We start from the raw sequence: 15,253 nt of genomic DNA, 5'->3' as shown, positions 1-15,253 counted from the left end.
CCGCCTCCTGGATCTCCCCGAGCTCGGTGACACGCGCCCGTCGGTCCGAATGGACCATATGCTGTCACTGTTGGGCGACGAAGCCCCCGGTTCTCTATTCCGGGCGCTTTTCCGTCGCCAACTTCCAGCGCAGGTTCGCCTCGCGTTGGCCGTGACCGGGCTAACGGAACCCCGAGCATTGGCAGCCGAGGCGGACAAGTACTTCGCCGCTTCGGACACGCGGGCGAGAGTCGGCGTGGCCGTCACGGCCCTCGTGGCTGATGCTGCTGATGCTGCTGCTGATGCTGCTGATCCACAGCATCAGCTTATACAGCATACGCAGCATGCTGATACGCACCTCGTGACCGCCGCCACGCCCGCCCACCGCCGCAGCGAAAACCGCCACCGCGGGGAAACCCACCAACTCCACCGGCCTGGCGGAGCCAGCCGCGCTCCTCCAGCTCCACCACCTGGTGCTGGTTCCACGCCAAGTTCGGCCACGAAGCTCGGCAGTGTCATCCGCCATGCTCCTTCAACAGGTCGGGAAACGCCTGGGCCGGCGCTCAATAGTGGCGATGAGCGCCGGCCGTTCGAGCAGCCTGCTGTTCATAATGGACACCTTCTCCGGGCGCCGTTACCTGTGCGACACGGGAGCGCAGGTGAGTGTCGTTCCCGCCGGCACGTCAGACAAGCACGCCGCGGGTGGGGGCCCCGCGCTGCTTGCCGCGAACGGGACGCCCATCCGTACATACGGAAAACGCTGCCTCTCTCTGCGGTTCGGAGGGCAGGTTTTCCGATGGACGTTCGTCACCGCCGACGTGCCCATGGCACTGCTTGGCGCGGACTTCCTGTGCGCTAATGGGCTCCTGGTCGACGTCAAGCGCAGACGTCTTGTCCAGGCCGAGACGTTCAGCTCGCTCGCTTGTGCGTTGCCCAGCTCAAAGAGCGGCTTGCCAAGCGGCTTGCCGAACGGTTCGGTTCCGGCCACGTTGGTCTGTACGCTTCCGGCAGCGGACGCATTCACCCGCCTCCTCGCCGGCTTCCCGGCCCTCACGTGGCCCACCTTCTCGACGGGGGCCGTCAAGCACGGGGTGGCCCATCACATCCCCACCGTCGGGCCACCGGTCTATGCCCGGGCACGCCGCCTCGAGCCGACGAAGCTGGCGGTGGCAAAAGCGGTGTTCGCTACCCTGGAGCGATTCGGCATCGTTCGGCGCTCAGAGAGCGCTTGGGCGTCGCCGCTGCACATCGTGCCGAAGCCCGGCGGGGGATGGCGACCGTGCGGGGACTATCGCCGTCTCAATGACGCCACAACTCCCGACCGCTACCCCGTCCCCCACATTCAGGACTTTTCCGCCCGTTTGGCGGGCATGTCCTTCTTCTCGAAGGTGGACCTCATACGCGGCTACCATCAGGTCCCCATCAGGCCGGAGGACGTCCCGAAGACGGCGGTCATCACGCCATTCGGACTCTTCGAGTTCCTGCGCATGCCCTTCGGTCTGAAGAATGCGGCTCAGGCATTCCAGCGACTGATGGACAGCGTCCTGCGTGACTTGGATTTTGTCTACGTCTACCTGGACGATATCCTCGTCGCCAGCGCGTCCCGCGAAGAGCACCTACGCCACCTCCGCACGCTCTTCGAACGCCTGGGCCAGCATGGCCTGATTGTGAACCCCGCAAAGTGCCGGTTCGGCGCCACCATAATCGATTTTCTGGGGCACCGTGTCACCAGGCACGGAGCCGTCCCCCTGCCGGCCAAGGTGGAGGCGGTGAAGGGGTTTCCGTGCCCCCGCACGATCAGAGGGCTGCAGGAGTTCCTGGGCATGGTGAACTTTTACCATCGGTTCCTGCCCCGTATCGCCCAGCTCCTGCGCCCCCTGCACGAAGCTCTCCGAGGTAAACCGGGCAAAGGCGACGTTACCTGGACCGAGCAGATGGACACAGCATTCACGGGCGCGAAGCTCGCCTTGGCTAACGCCACCATGCTCGCGCACCCGGCGCCCGATGCACCGATCGCCCTCACCACCGATGCATCGGACTACGCGGTGGGCGCGGTGCACGAGCAATGGGTGCGTGGAGCTTGGCAACCGCTGGCGTTCTTTAGCCGGCAGCTTTGCCCGCCCGAACGCCGTTACAGTACCTTCAACCGCGAGTTGCTCGGGCTTCACTTGGCGGTCAGGCACTTCCGCCATCTGCTCGAGGGCCGTGCGTTCACTGCCTTCGTCGACCACAAGCCGCTGATCTTCGCGATGGGCAAGGTCACCGAGCCGTGGTCGGCCCGGCAGCAGCGTCACCTCTCGGCCGTGTCCGAGTACACGACGGAGATCCAGCACGTCGCGGGGAAGGACAACCCGGTGGCGGATTGCCTTTCCCGGGCCGTCGCCCACGCAGTCCACCTCGGCATCGACTATGCCCGGATGGCAGCGGACCAGGCCGCTGACCCCGACGTCCAGGCCTTGCGGACCGCCGTCATGGGCCTCCGCGTCACCGAGGTGGCGTTCGACGGCGCGGGCGTGGCCCTCTTGTGCGACGTCTCCCTCGGGCGTCCTCGCCCCATCGTGCCCGCGGGCTGGCAGCGCCAGGTGTTTGACGCCATCCACGGCCTGTCCCACCCGGGCGCGAGGGCCTCCCAAAGGCTGATCGCCGACAAGTTCGTCTGGCATGGCCTCCGGAAGGCCGTCCGCGGCTGGGCCAGGACGTGCCTCGCGTGCCAGCGCGCCAAGGTGCACCGACACACCCAGGCCCCGTTGGCCCCGTTCACGGTGCCGGAACGCCGGTTTGACCACGTCCACGTGGACCTGGTGGGACCTCTGCCCCCCTCGCGGGGTTTCACCTACGTCCTCACCATGGTGGACCGCACCACCCGGTGGCCGGAGGCCGTGCCCTTGGCGTCGACAACGGCGGCCGATGTCGCGCAGGCTTTCATCGCCACCTGGGTCGCCCGGTTCGGCGCCCCCTCAGACATCTCGTCCGACCGCGGCCCCCAGTTCACCTCGGAGCTCTGGGGGGCGGTCGCGCAGGGGCTCGGGGTCTGGCTGCACCGAACCACGGCCTACCACCCCTAGGCTAACGGCCTGTGTGAGCGATTTCACCGCTCATTGAAGGCCGCGCTCCGGGCCACCCTCCACGACGGCGGCTGGGTCGACAGGCTCCCCTGGGTCCTGCTGGGCCTCCGGACGGCGCCCAAGGAGGACCTGCGCGCATCCGCGGTGGAGTTGGTCTTCGGCCAACCGCTGCGGGTGCCGGGCGAGTTCCTCCCCGACTCCACGGCACCATGGTCCGCGGCACAGCAGCGCTCCGCTCTGCAAGAGACCGCCCAGAGGTTCGCCCCGGTGCCAACGGCATGCCACGGGCACCCACCGACGCACGTCGCCCCGGAGCTTCGCACGGCGGAGTACATCTTCGTCCGCCACGATGCCCACCGGACACCACTGCGGCCCGCGTACGACGGGCCTTTCCGCGTGCTGGAGACCGGGGCGAAGCACTTCACCCTGGACATTGGCGGTACTCCTGACCGCGTTTCGGTAGACCGCCTCAAGCCGGCCCACCTCGACGTGGACCATCCACCGCCAGTGGCCCGACCCCCACGTCGGGGCCGCCCCCCTGCGGGCGGACCCCCGGCACCGCCCAGCCCCGCTGCCACGCCGCCCCCCGGTCCTGCACCCATCCCAGGGGCAGCCAGGGGCATCCCACCTGGCATCCCTGCACCCCGGACGCCGCCGATCGCCAGGGGGCGCTTCGGCCGGGTCATTCGTCTGCCCCGCAAACTGGCCCTCCAGGTGCGCGGGAATTCTGGGGGGGCGCGTGTGGCGGACACAAAAGCCCACTGGCGTGGTGACATCATTCCGCGCACCAAGTGGGCGGTGGCCACGCCCGAGGGGTAGGCGTGGCCTCATGATATACACCGGGCGCGCAGCCCGGAGCGCGCCAGTGTTACAGTGAGCTCCTGAAATAAAGACACTTATAAGTTACCGCTTGTCCGCTTCCTCCTTGCTCGCAAGCAGCGCGCGTAACGCCGCGCTTTAATGCTATATATCGTTTTTGGTCCTATTGTAGCGGCTACCGCTGGGTTTTCACAATCGCCTTGCACCTATCAAGGACGCGGAGCGATCACCATGCCGGGCTCGTCCAGGACGCCCGGGCAGGCTCGCCCTCAACTTGCCAGGCCGCAGCCAGGACGCTCGGCCACGCCCCCTCTCGCCTTTCCTGGGCAAACGCTCCGGGATAATGTGTGTATATATATTGCTACCCGATAAACGGGCTTTTCAGAGTACCTGAGTGTTTTGTTTGAATAAAGCAACTCGGACGAATTACAGCTTTTTGTCGCGTCCATTCTTCCGATCGACGTGGGAGCCCGAGCTCCTTCATTGGTGACCTACCGACATGGACACGGCAATGGCCCTTAAACTGCCTACCTTCTGGGAGGCTCAGGCGGCGGTTTGGTTTGCACAGGCGGACTCCCTGTTCGCCCTGCGAGGCATCACGGCCGACGACACCCGCTTCCACCATGTGGTAGCAGCACTCGGTTCAGCCACCGCGGCCCATGCCCTGAGCCTCCTCGAGAGCCCGCCAGCCGCTGACAAATACGGCGCGATTAAAAAGCTTCTCCTCGACGCTTTCGCCCTCCCATCGGCGGAACGCGCACGGCGCCTGCTCGACCTGCCCGAGCTCGGCGACACGCGCCCTTCCGAGCAAATGGACTACATGCTTTCGCTGCTCGGCGAGCACTCTCCGGCATTCCTGTTCCGGGAGCTGTTCCTCCGTCAGCTGTCTAGCCCTGTACGCCTCGCCCTGGCAAGCACGACGATCACGGATCCCCGTGGTCTTGCCAGGGAAGCCGACAAGATCTCCGCCGCAGGCCAGCGCATCGCAGCAGCGACCTGGGGCCCACCGCCGTCCGACGCAACACCCATGGCGCCCGAGCACCCGGCACGGTCGACGACCGAACTGCCGACGCAATTGGCGGCCGCTACACCGAGCCCACCACCTCCAGCACGACGACCGGGGCCTCCACCTGACCAAGCGTGGTGTTACTATCATGCCAGGTTCGGACAGAAGGCCCGGACATGCCAACCCCCGTGCACCTTCGGCAGGCCGGGAAACGGCCGGGCCGGCGTTCATTACCAGCCATGAGCGCCGGCCACACAGGCAACTTACTGTTCATCACGGATAAAGCGTCCGGACGGCGCTTCCTGTGCGACACCGGTGCCCAACTGAGCGTCATACCCGCCTCTGACCAGGACAGGCAGTCCGCGGTTTGCGGCCCCTCCTTGGTTGCGGCCCACGGATCGGCCATCCGCACCTTCGGCCCGCGCAACGTCACCCTCTGCTTCGGCGGCCAACGCTTTGCTTGGACGTTTGTAACCGCAAACGTGCCCATGGCTCTGCTAGGCGCCGAATTCCTCTGCGCACACGGACTGCTGGTGGACGTCCAACGGCGTCGTTTAATCAACGCCGAAACCTTCAGCTCCCTGGTATGCACATTGAGCAGCTCCGCGCCGACCGAGCTGGCATGCGCCCTCCCGGCGGCGAACGAGTTTGCTCGCCTGCTCACGGAGTTCCCGGCCCTCACGCGGCCGACGTTTTCGGCCGTCGCAGTACGGCATGGGATCGAGCACCACATACCAACCATGGTCCCGCCGGTCTACGCCAGAGCCCGCCGCCTCGACCCAGCCAAGCTCGCCGTGGCCAAAGCCGAGTTCGACGCTTTAGAACACCTCGGCATCATGCGGCGCTCCGATAGCGCGTGGGCTTCGCCACTACACATCGTCCCAAAGCCAGGGGGCGGCTGGCACCCATGTGGCGACTACCGCCGCCTTAACGACGCTACCACCCCCGACAGGTATCCGATCCCGCACATCCAAGACCTCTCCGCCCGTCTGGCGGGACGGGTCATTTTTTCGAAAATTGATCTCATACGGGGATATCACCAGGTACCTGTCAGGGCGGCCGACGTCCCTAAAACGGCAGTCATCACGCCGTTCGGCTTATTCGAATTCTTACGAATGCCGTTTGGTCTCAAGAACGCGGCTCAGGCATTCCAGCGCTTGATGGACGGCGTGCTGCGTGACCTGCAGTTCCTTTTTGTTTACCTGGACGACATCCTCATCGCCAGCACGTCCCGGGCCGAGCACCTCCTCCACCTCCGAACACTGTTCGGGCGCCTCAGCGAGCACGGCCTCATCGTCAACCCGGCCAAATGCCACTTCGGCACGACGGCCGTTGATTTTTTGGGCCACCATATCACCAAGAATGGGGCCGTGCCGCTGCCAACCAAGGTCGAGGCCATCACCACGTTCCCGCGTCCCCGCACCATAAAGGCCCTGCAGGAATTCCTGGGAATGGTAAATTTTTATCACCGCTTCGTGCCCCGCGCTGCTCAACTCATGCGGCCCCTCTACGAAGCCCTCCGGGGCAAGCCGGCCAAGCACGACATCGCCTGGTCCGCAGCAATGGACGCGGCCTTCCAAAGCTCAAAGCGGGCCCTCGCCGACGCAACACTGCTCGCTCACCCGGTGCTCAACGCTCCCATCGCCCTCACCACGGATGCCTCCGACTACGCGGTGGGCGCCGTACATGAGCAATGGGTGAACGGGTTTTGGCAGCCACTCGCTTTTTTCAGCCGGCAGCTCCGGTCGAACGAGCTCAAATACAGCACGTTTGACCGTGAGCTCCTCGGTCTACACCTGGCCGTCCGCCATTTCCGCCACCTCCTGGAGGGCCGACCTTTCACGGCGTTCGTCGACCACAAGCCGTTGGTTTACGCAATGGCCAAGGTCACGGAGCCGTGGTCGGCCCGCCAACAGCGCCACCTCTCCGCCGTGTCAGAGTTTACCACGGACATCCGGCACGTCGCCGGCAAAAACAACGCCGTGGCCGACTGTCTTTCCCGGGCCAGCGCGAACGCGGTCCACCTGGGCGTGGACTTCGTGCTTATGGCGGCGGGCCAAACCACCGACACCACGGTGCAAGCCCTCCGGGCGGCGGACACGGGCCTCCGCCTGGCCGACATCCCCTTCGCGGACACTGTCCTGCTCTGCGACATCTCCCAAGGCCAGCCTCGCCCCATCGTGCCCATCACCTGGCAACGCCGCATCTTCGCCTCCCTCCACGGCCTTTCCCACCCGGGCCGGAAAGCTTCCCAGAAGCTGGTGTCGGCGCAATTCGTCTGGCACGGCCTTCGTCGGGACGTCCGCGATTGGACCAGCACCTGCACAGCCTGCCAACGGGCCAAGGTCCACCGACACACCCAGGCCCCGCTGGCACCTTTCACCGTGCCCGAACGACGTTTCGACCACGTCAACGTGGATCTGGTGGGCCCCCTCCCCCCGTCACGGGGGTTCACACACCTGCTCACCATGGTGGACAGGACCACCAGGTGGCCGGAGGCCGTTCCCCTCATCTCCACCACCACCACCGACGTGGCGCAGGCTTTCATCGCCACCTGGATCGCCCGCTTCGGCGCACCGGCGGACATCTCATCAGACCGCGGACCACAGTTCACCTCCGAGCTGTGGGGCGCAGTCGCCCGCAACCTGGGGGTCAAGCTCCACCGTACTACGGCCTACCACCCCCAAGCAAACGGGTTGTGCGAGCGATTCCACCGCTCCATGAAGGCCGCGCTCATGGCCGGCCTTCAAGACGGTGGTTGGGCCGACCGGCTGCCGTGGGTCCTTTTGGGCCTCCGCACGGCCCCCAAGGAGGACCTCCAGGCATCCACCGCCGAGCTTGTCTATGGCCAGGCGCTACGCGTCCCGGGCGAATTCGTGCCCGACGCTACCAGTCCATGGTCCGCAGCTCACCAGCGCTCAGACCTCCAGGAGGCCGCCCGACGGTTTGCCCCCGTGCCAACATCCCACCACGGTGACCCCCAGTCCTACGTCCCCCCAGCACTTCGCACAGCGGAGTATGTTTTTGTGCGTCACGACGCACATCGGGGGCCACTCCGGCCGCCGTACGACGGGCCCTTCTGGGTCCTGCGACGGGACGACAAGTCGTTCGTCATCGACATCGGCGGCAGGTCGGACCGGATTGCGGTGGACCGCCTCAAGCCGGCGCACGTGGACGTCGACCAACCACCACGGGTGGCCCTTCCGCCGCGGTGAGGCCGCCCCCCGTCCACGGTGCCCCCCACTCGACCGCCCACCACCACACCGGACCCCCCCCCCCCCACGACCCGCCAGGGGTCGCTTCGGCCGGGTCATTAGGACCCCCTTCAAATTGACCCTGCCGGTGCAAGTCGATTCTGGGGGGACGTGTGTAGCGGCTACCGCTGGGTTTTCACAATCGCCTTGCACCTATCAAGGACACGGAGCGATCACCATGCCGGGCTCGTCCAGGACGCCCGGGCAGGCCCGCGCTCAACTTGCCAGGCCTCGGTCGGGACGCCCGGGCAGGCTCGCCCTCAACTTGCCAGGCCGCAGCCAGGACGCTCGGCCACGCCCCCTCTTGCCTTTCCTGGGCAAACGCTCCGGGATAATGTGTGTATATATATTGCTGCCCGATAAACGGGCTTTTCAGAGTACCTGAGTGTTTTGTTTGAATAAAGCAACTCGGACGAATTCCAGCTTTTTGTTGCGTCCATTCTTCCGATCGACGTGGGAGCCCGAGCTCCTTCACTATCATTCAATGGTGAAGAATCACTGAGGAAATTTAAACTAGAACAATGCGACTGTGTCGCCAATATGCCTCCGCATAGTCCCACAACTGGTAGATGCCATCACTCTGCATATGTATGTTTGTATGTTTGTGAAGTTTCATGTTGATTGGATAATGTTCGTTTTTTGTATCCAAGATGGCTGCCAAACCACGTGACCTATGACATCATCATTTCCGAACTATATGCTTCAGTGCTGTTAGATGATATTTGATAAAATTTGCATCGATAGGGTTAGCAGTTTCAGACATATAATTATTTAATATCTTCCTTCAATCCAAAATGGATGCCAAACCATGTGACCGATGATGCCATAAATTTAATATTTCAATACAAATGGGTCATAGATCATGTGCATGCAATTTCAGATTTTTAGGATAAGGAATTCGATTAAAACATTTTTGGCTGGTATACCACTGCACCTATGATGTCATCATTATCATGTTTTTGTTCCCCAATTGGGAGTACTTGACAATGTGCCAAGTTTCAAATTCTTCCATTCAGCGGGTTCCGAGAATTTTTTTTTCATTATTTGCTTTTAATCCAAGATGGCTGCCATACCACGTGACCTATGACATTGAAGGAGCTGCGCTCCAACGCGAGTCGAAAGAATTGACGCGACCAAAGACGGAATTCGTCCGAGTTGCTTTATTGAAACAAAACAGCTCAGGTATTCTGACAAAAGCCCGTTTATCGGGCAGCAATATATATACACATTTATGTCGGGAAGTTTGCCCGGCAAAAGCTATACCGGGCATGCCCGGGTGTCAAGGGCGAGCCTTGGAAAGGCGAGTCTGGACCTGCCCGGGCGTGTTTGGCTGCGGCCTGGCAAGTCGAGGCTGGGCGTGCCCGGGCGCTCTGGACGAGCACTGGAAAGGCGAGAGCGGGCATGCCCGGACGCTCTGGGCGAGCCCTGGAAAGGCGATAGCGGGCATGCCCGGACGCTCTGGGCGAGCCCTGGAAAGGCGATAGCGGGCATGCCCGGACGCTCTGGGCGAGCCCTGGAAAGGCGAGAGCGGGCATGCCCGGACGCTCTGGGCGAACCCTGGAAAGGCGATAGCGGGCATGCCCGGACACTCTGGGGGAGCCCTGGAAAGGCGATAGCGGGCATGCCCGGACGCTCTGGACGAGCCCTGGAAAGGCGAGAGCGGGCATGCCCGGACGCTCTGGGCGAGCCTTGGAAAGGCGATAGCGGGCATGCCCGGACGCTCTGGGCGAGCCCTGGAAAGGCGAGAGCGGGCATGCCCGGACGCTCTGGGCGAGCCCTGGAAAGGCGAGAGCGGGCATGCCCGGACGCTCTGGGCGAGCCCTGGAAAGGCGATAGCGGGCATGCCCGGACGCTCTGGGCGAGCCCTGGAAAGGCGAGAGCGGGCATGCCCGGACGCTCTGGGCGAGCCCTGGAAAGGCGATAGCGGGCATGCCCGGACGCTCTGGGCGAGCCCTGGAAAGGCGATAGCGGGCATGCCCGGACGCTCTGGGCGAGCCCTGGAAAGGCGAGAGCGGGCATGCCCGGACGCTCTGGGCGAGCCCTGGAAAGGCGATAGCGGGCATGCCCGGACGCTCTGGGCGAGCCCTGGAAAGGCGAGAGCGGGCATGCCCGGACGCTCTGGGCGAGCCCTGGAAAGGCGATAGCGGGCGTGCCCGGGAGGTTCGGACGTGCCCGGGAACAGTGAGTCCGGGCATGCCCGGGAGAGGCGCGTCTGGCCGTGTTCTGGCCGGTGCAAGGCGATTGTGTGCCTCCAGCGGTAACCGCTACAACATCACAATTATCACAAAAACATTCTGCATGGGTGTCACTCCTACCCTGAAAGTTTTGTCTCAATCGGACATATGGTTGCTGACAAAAACGAGGTTTAGCCCAGATGGACGGACTGACGGAAGGACAACCCGAAAACTTAAGTCGGCGGAGGCATAAAAATTCACGGATCCAAATCCGGATCCGAATCTTCACCAAAATCTAATCATTTCCTCCTTGTTACATACTCAAACTCCACCAAATTTCCTCTGAATCCGTCCACAACTTTTTGAGATATTTTGTTCACAGACAAACAAAGAAGAAGACGTCAGGCTGTAGCCTGGCAGGTATGATGAATATCGTCACTGTCACCTTGACCTTTGACTTATATATTCAAAAAGCATTGACAGCCTCATTTATTTCCTTCAAAATCATGTGGTAAAGGCTGACGAGGATAGCTGAAACCATTAGCGAGTTATCGCACTCACAGACAAACAAACAAGAAATATGTCGTGCATAGCACGATACTTGCGAAATCCCTAAAATAAGTTGTTGGCCTATGATGACCTCAAAAATACTTGGTGGTTGAATTCAGTGTCCATATATGCAAATCCTCTTAAAATTTCAAGTTAACTGGATGAAAATTGAGGATTTTAGAAACTTGGCCTATGTTGACCGTTTGGCCGATGTTGACCTAAAAAAATTATTGGTGGTTGAATTCAGTGTCCATATATGCAAATCCTCTTAAAATTTCAAGTTAATTGGATGAAAATTGAGGATTTTAGAAACTTGGCCTATGTTGACCGTTTGGCCGATGTTGACCTAAAAAAATTATTGGTGGTTGAATTCAGTGTCCATATATGCAAATCCTCTTAAAATTTCAAGTTAATTGGATGAAAATTGAGGATTTTAGAAACTTGGCCTATGTTGACCGTTTGGCCGATGTTAACCTAAAAAAATTATTGGTGGTTGAATTCAGTGTCCATATATGCAAATCCTCTTAAAATTTCAAGTCAATTGGATGAAAATTTAGGATTTTAGAAACTTGGCCTATGTTGACCGTTTGGCCGATGTTGACCTAAAAAAATTATTGGTGGTTGAATTCAGTGTCCATATATGCAAATCCTCTTAAAATTTCAAGTCAATCAGATGAAAATTGAGGATTTTAGAAAATTTGGCCTATGTTGGCCTTTTGGCCTATGTTGACCTTTTGGCCTATGTTGACCTTAAAAATACTTGGTGGTTGAACTCAGTGTCCATATATGCAAATCCTCTTAAAATTTCAAGTCAATCAGATGAAAATTGAGGATTTTAGAAAATTTGGCCTATGTTGGCCTTGTGGCCTATGTTGACCTTTTGGCCTATGTTAACCTTAAAAATACTTGGTGGTTGAATTAAGTGTCCAGATATAGCAAATCCTCTTAAAATTTCAAGTCAAACAGATGTAAATTGAGGATTTTAGAAATTTGAAAAAAAGTGGTTGACCTTTGGCCTATGTTGACCTCAAAAATAGTTGGTGATTGAATTCAGTGACCGACAAAGTTTGTGACCTTTGGCCTGTGTTGCCAAATTGATATTTTGACCCCAAAAACAAGAGGCTTCTTGCTTATGACCAACTCTACCATTTGGTGAAGTTTCGTGAAGATCGGTTGAAAATTGTGACCTGTAGGCGACTGACATACAGACAGAATAATGTACAAGACCAACCAATATACTTGAAAAATCTTCGATTTTGGAAGTAACAAACAGACAAAAATGCAATACCCTTTCCTTTCGCGAGGGTGATAACGGTCTCAGTGCTGATCCTTGAGATACCCCATAACAGCTTACATACTCCCACTTGCAGACGACAATGATCCTCCCACTCAGCCAGCCACTCTGATCCAGCAGTGCCAGAGCTATCACTAAGCCAGTTATCAATGTAGTTTGATCATCTCAGACTCTTTTCTTTCATATAATTTTCATAGAATTCTTTTTTTTTACATTCAATTTTTATATTAATTTTATATTCAATTCTTCATAATTTTTATATTCGAATTAAATTTTCATAGAATTTTCAAATGTAGCCCGAGTTCAAATCTCGACTCAGCTTCAAACTATCTTCCAGCTAGGGGTGTGGTCACGTACGCCCCTCGAATGGATGTTAAACGGGACGCTACGTCCACCAGCATTAGTTGGTGGACGTTAAAGATCCCAAGGCGTTTTTCGCAATTAGAGTCGGCAAGCTATCGCCGGCACCATGGCCAAATTCCTGTGCCGACGGAGAGGGAGTATGCATGTTGCATCGGCGGGATAGCCACGCCCTCAGCTGATGACGCGGACACGCTGTGTGCGCCTTGTGCTGCTTTCAAAAGAGGAAGAGGAAGAGTAAAGACCAGTCTGTTTCCCCTACCATTCCAGGAACAAATCTTGGTTCACCTTTCTCCATCGAAAGACACTGTAGGATGTTCAACGTATACCAATAATATTAGCAGACTGCAAATGTGACGTACAATTAGCTTAACCTCTAACCAAGAGAAGGCTTCAATGTTCAATCTGTGAGCCAACGCCCTGTCTCTGTCTGTGTATGAAGAACAAATCCGCCAGTTTATATGACCGGGCTGAGAATATAGAACTCAGGCGACACTACGCACAGTTAAGTGCACACCTTCTTCACCATCCGCTCAGGACTTTATTTATTTAGTAGAGATAGTGGAGGAGAAAGAAGAAAAAGAAGATCAAGCTCGAACTTTGGCTTGTTCTATTTGTACGCTATATGTCAGCCATGGCGGTATAGTTTGCAGCAATTACTTACCCAATTATCCCCAATTCATTTCGGCCTCTTCTACTTTAAAACACCTGTATCTCAATGAATTCTGTTTTCATAATTAGTGCAGTAAGATAGTAGAGCGCTTATAAATAAACTTGAGGATCTGAAACCGATTGTAATTCAGCAGCGAACGCCGTTGGAAATGCATTTTGGTTTCCAAAAAAAAAAAGAAGCATTTGCTTTTCTGCACTAATAATCATGTTGGTCTCCAAGTATTATGATTTAGTCACGATAAGACGTTACAGGTACAATAAAGAAGACAACATTGAAGCCGTTGTCACTTTGTTCCGGTCGCATCGCATGTTGGGATTTCTTGCCACAGGGTCTTTTTTTTGTTCTTTCTTTGTACGCCCTGTCCAGGTTGTTCGGTGTTTTCCTCAGACATTTTTACTCTTTTCATTCCGCTGAAGTACGCGGTTCCCGCATCGTCGCCGCACCGCTTTTGGCGCCAACGTGAGGACACGTGCCCAGCGCGGTTGACATCTGACGAGACGAGGCAAGGCCGCGGCGCGTCGGACGGTGCGGACAAACGAGTTACGAGGCCCATGATTTGTCCGCTTTGCTGATCAAGCAACGCGGTGCTCGTTACCATTTTCATCCTTTCGTGCGCCGTCTTAAATATTTGTCCATGTTTCATGAAGCTTTTATTGTAACTGCACCTGACTAACGTGTGGGTTCGTATATATTGGCTTTATTTCGCGTTATTAAATTTGCATTGCCGGACTAATCTTCATTGCTCGAACACCTCGTTAACCTGAAACGTCGCCAAATGAAACGTCTATTTAAACCTGACGTGTTGTGAACAACCGTAACGTTTTTCATTTACGGCGTCCACACAGCCGCCCAATCGACGCCCCAAAATATAATGTCGATTTATTACGTTAACGTCGGACCCCCGAACGTAGTCTGCATGAATGGAATTTCTTTCTTAACCACGAATGTTGTAACGCCGTTGCTGGATTGTGGGTAATTTAAATCCAGTCTGCTGAGGGAATCCTGCACTCCTTGGGCTGAATTGCAGGTAATTTAAATCCAGTCTGCTGAGGGAATCCTGCACTCCTTGGGCTGGATTGTACTTTTGTAGGTAATTTAAATCCAGTCTGCTGAGGGAATCCTGCACTCCTTGGGCTGAATTGCAGGTAATTTAAATCCAGTCTGCTGAGGGAATCCTGCACTCCTTGGGCTGGATTGTAGGTAATTTAAATCCAGTCTGCTGAGGGAATCCTGCACTCCTTGGGCTGAATTGTAGGTAATTTAAATCCAGTCTGCTGAGGGAATCCTGCACTCCTTGGTCTGGATTGTAGGTAATTTAAATCCAGTCTGCTGAGGGAATCCTGCACTCCTTGGGCTGAATTGCAGGTAATTTAAATCCAGTCTGCTGAGGGAATCCTGCACTCCTTGGGCTGGATTGTAGGTATTTTAAATCCAGTCTTCTGAGGGAATCCTGCACTCCTTGGGCTGAATTGCAGGTAATTTAAATCCAGTCTGCTGAGGGAATCCTGCACTCCTTGGGCTGAATTGCAGGTAATTTAAATCCAGTCTGCTGAGGGAATGCTGCACCACTCGGGTTGGATTGTGGGTGCTCGAAATCCAGTCTGCCGAGCGAATGTTGCACTCCTTGGTCTGGATTGTGGGTAATTTAAATCCAGTCTGCCGAGGGAATCCTGCACTGCTTGGGTTTTATTGTGGGAAATTTAAATCCAGTCTGCCGAGGGAATCCTGCACTGCTTGGGTTGGATTGTTGGTAATTTAAATCCAGTCTGCTGAGGGAATCCGGCACTCCTTGGGCTGGATTGTTGGTAATTTAAATCCAGTCTCCCGAGGGAATCCTGCACTTCTTGGGCTGGATTGTGGGTAATTTAAATGAAGTCTCGCAAGGGAATCCTGCACTCCTTGGGCTGGATTGTTGATCATTTAAATCCAGTCTGCCGAGCGAATGCTGCACTCCTTTGGCTGTATTGTAGGTAATTTAAATCCAGTCTGCTGAGCAAATGCTGCACCACTCGGGCTGGATTGTGGGTGCTCGAAATCCAGTCTGCCGAGGGAATCCTGCACTGCTTGGGTTTTATTGTGG

At 57.2% G+C, this 15,253-nt stretch overlaps 2 protein-coding genes across 13 annotated transcripts in view; both read left to right on the top strand.

Annotated features, from left to right (window-relative positions):
• The window catches only part of GNB1L (G protein subunit beta 1 like), a 567,228-nt gene that overhangs the window by 29,645 nt on the left and 522,330 nt on the right, over window positions 1-15,253 (top strand). The gene's annotated exons all lie outside the window — the stretch shown is intronic.
• Window positions 13,421-15,253, top strand: part of CCAR1 (cell division cycle and apoptosis regulator 1) — a 117,706-nt gene continuing 115,873 nt past the window's right edge. For 3 of the 12 annotated variants that reach the window (XM_078776497.1, XM_078776496.1, XM_068113571.2), the window contains exon 1: window positions 13,459-13,675. The gene's annotated coding sequence lies outside the window, so the exon portion shown is untranslated. Of the gene's footprint in view, window positions 13,699-13,738; window positions 13,758-15,253 lie in introns of those variants that run through there. The other 9 variants (XM_068113574.2, XM_068113576.2, XM_078776494.1 and 6 more) reach the window with 9 other exon arrangements.

This window comes from Myxine glutinosa, chromosome 4, assembly GCF_964187855.1.
Source record: "Myxine glutinosa chromosome 4, kmMyxGlut1.1, whole genome shotgun sequence".
Lineage (NCBI taxonomy): Eukaryota > Metazoa > Chordata > Myxini > Myxiniformes > Myxinidae > Myxine > Myxine glutinosa.
Note: the sequence above shows the minus strand (reverse complement) of the source record. Positions and strands in the feature narration are given on the sequence as shown.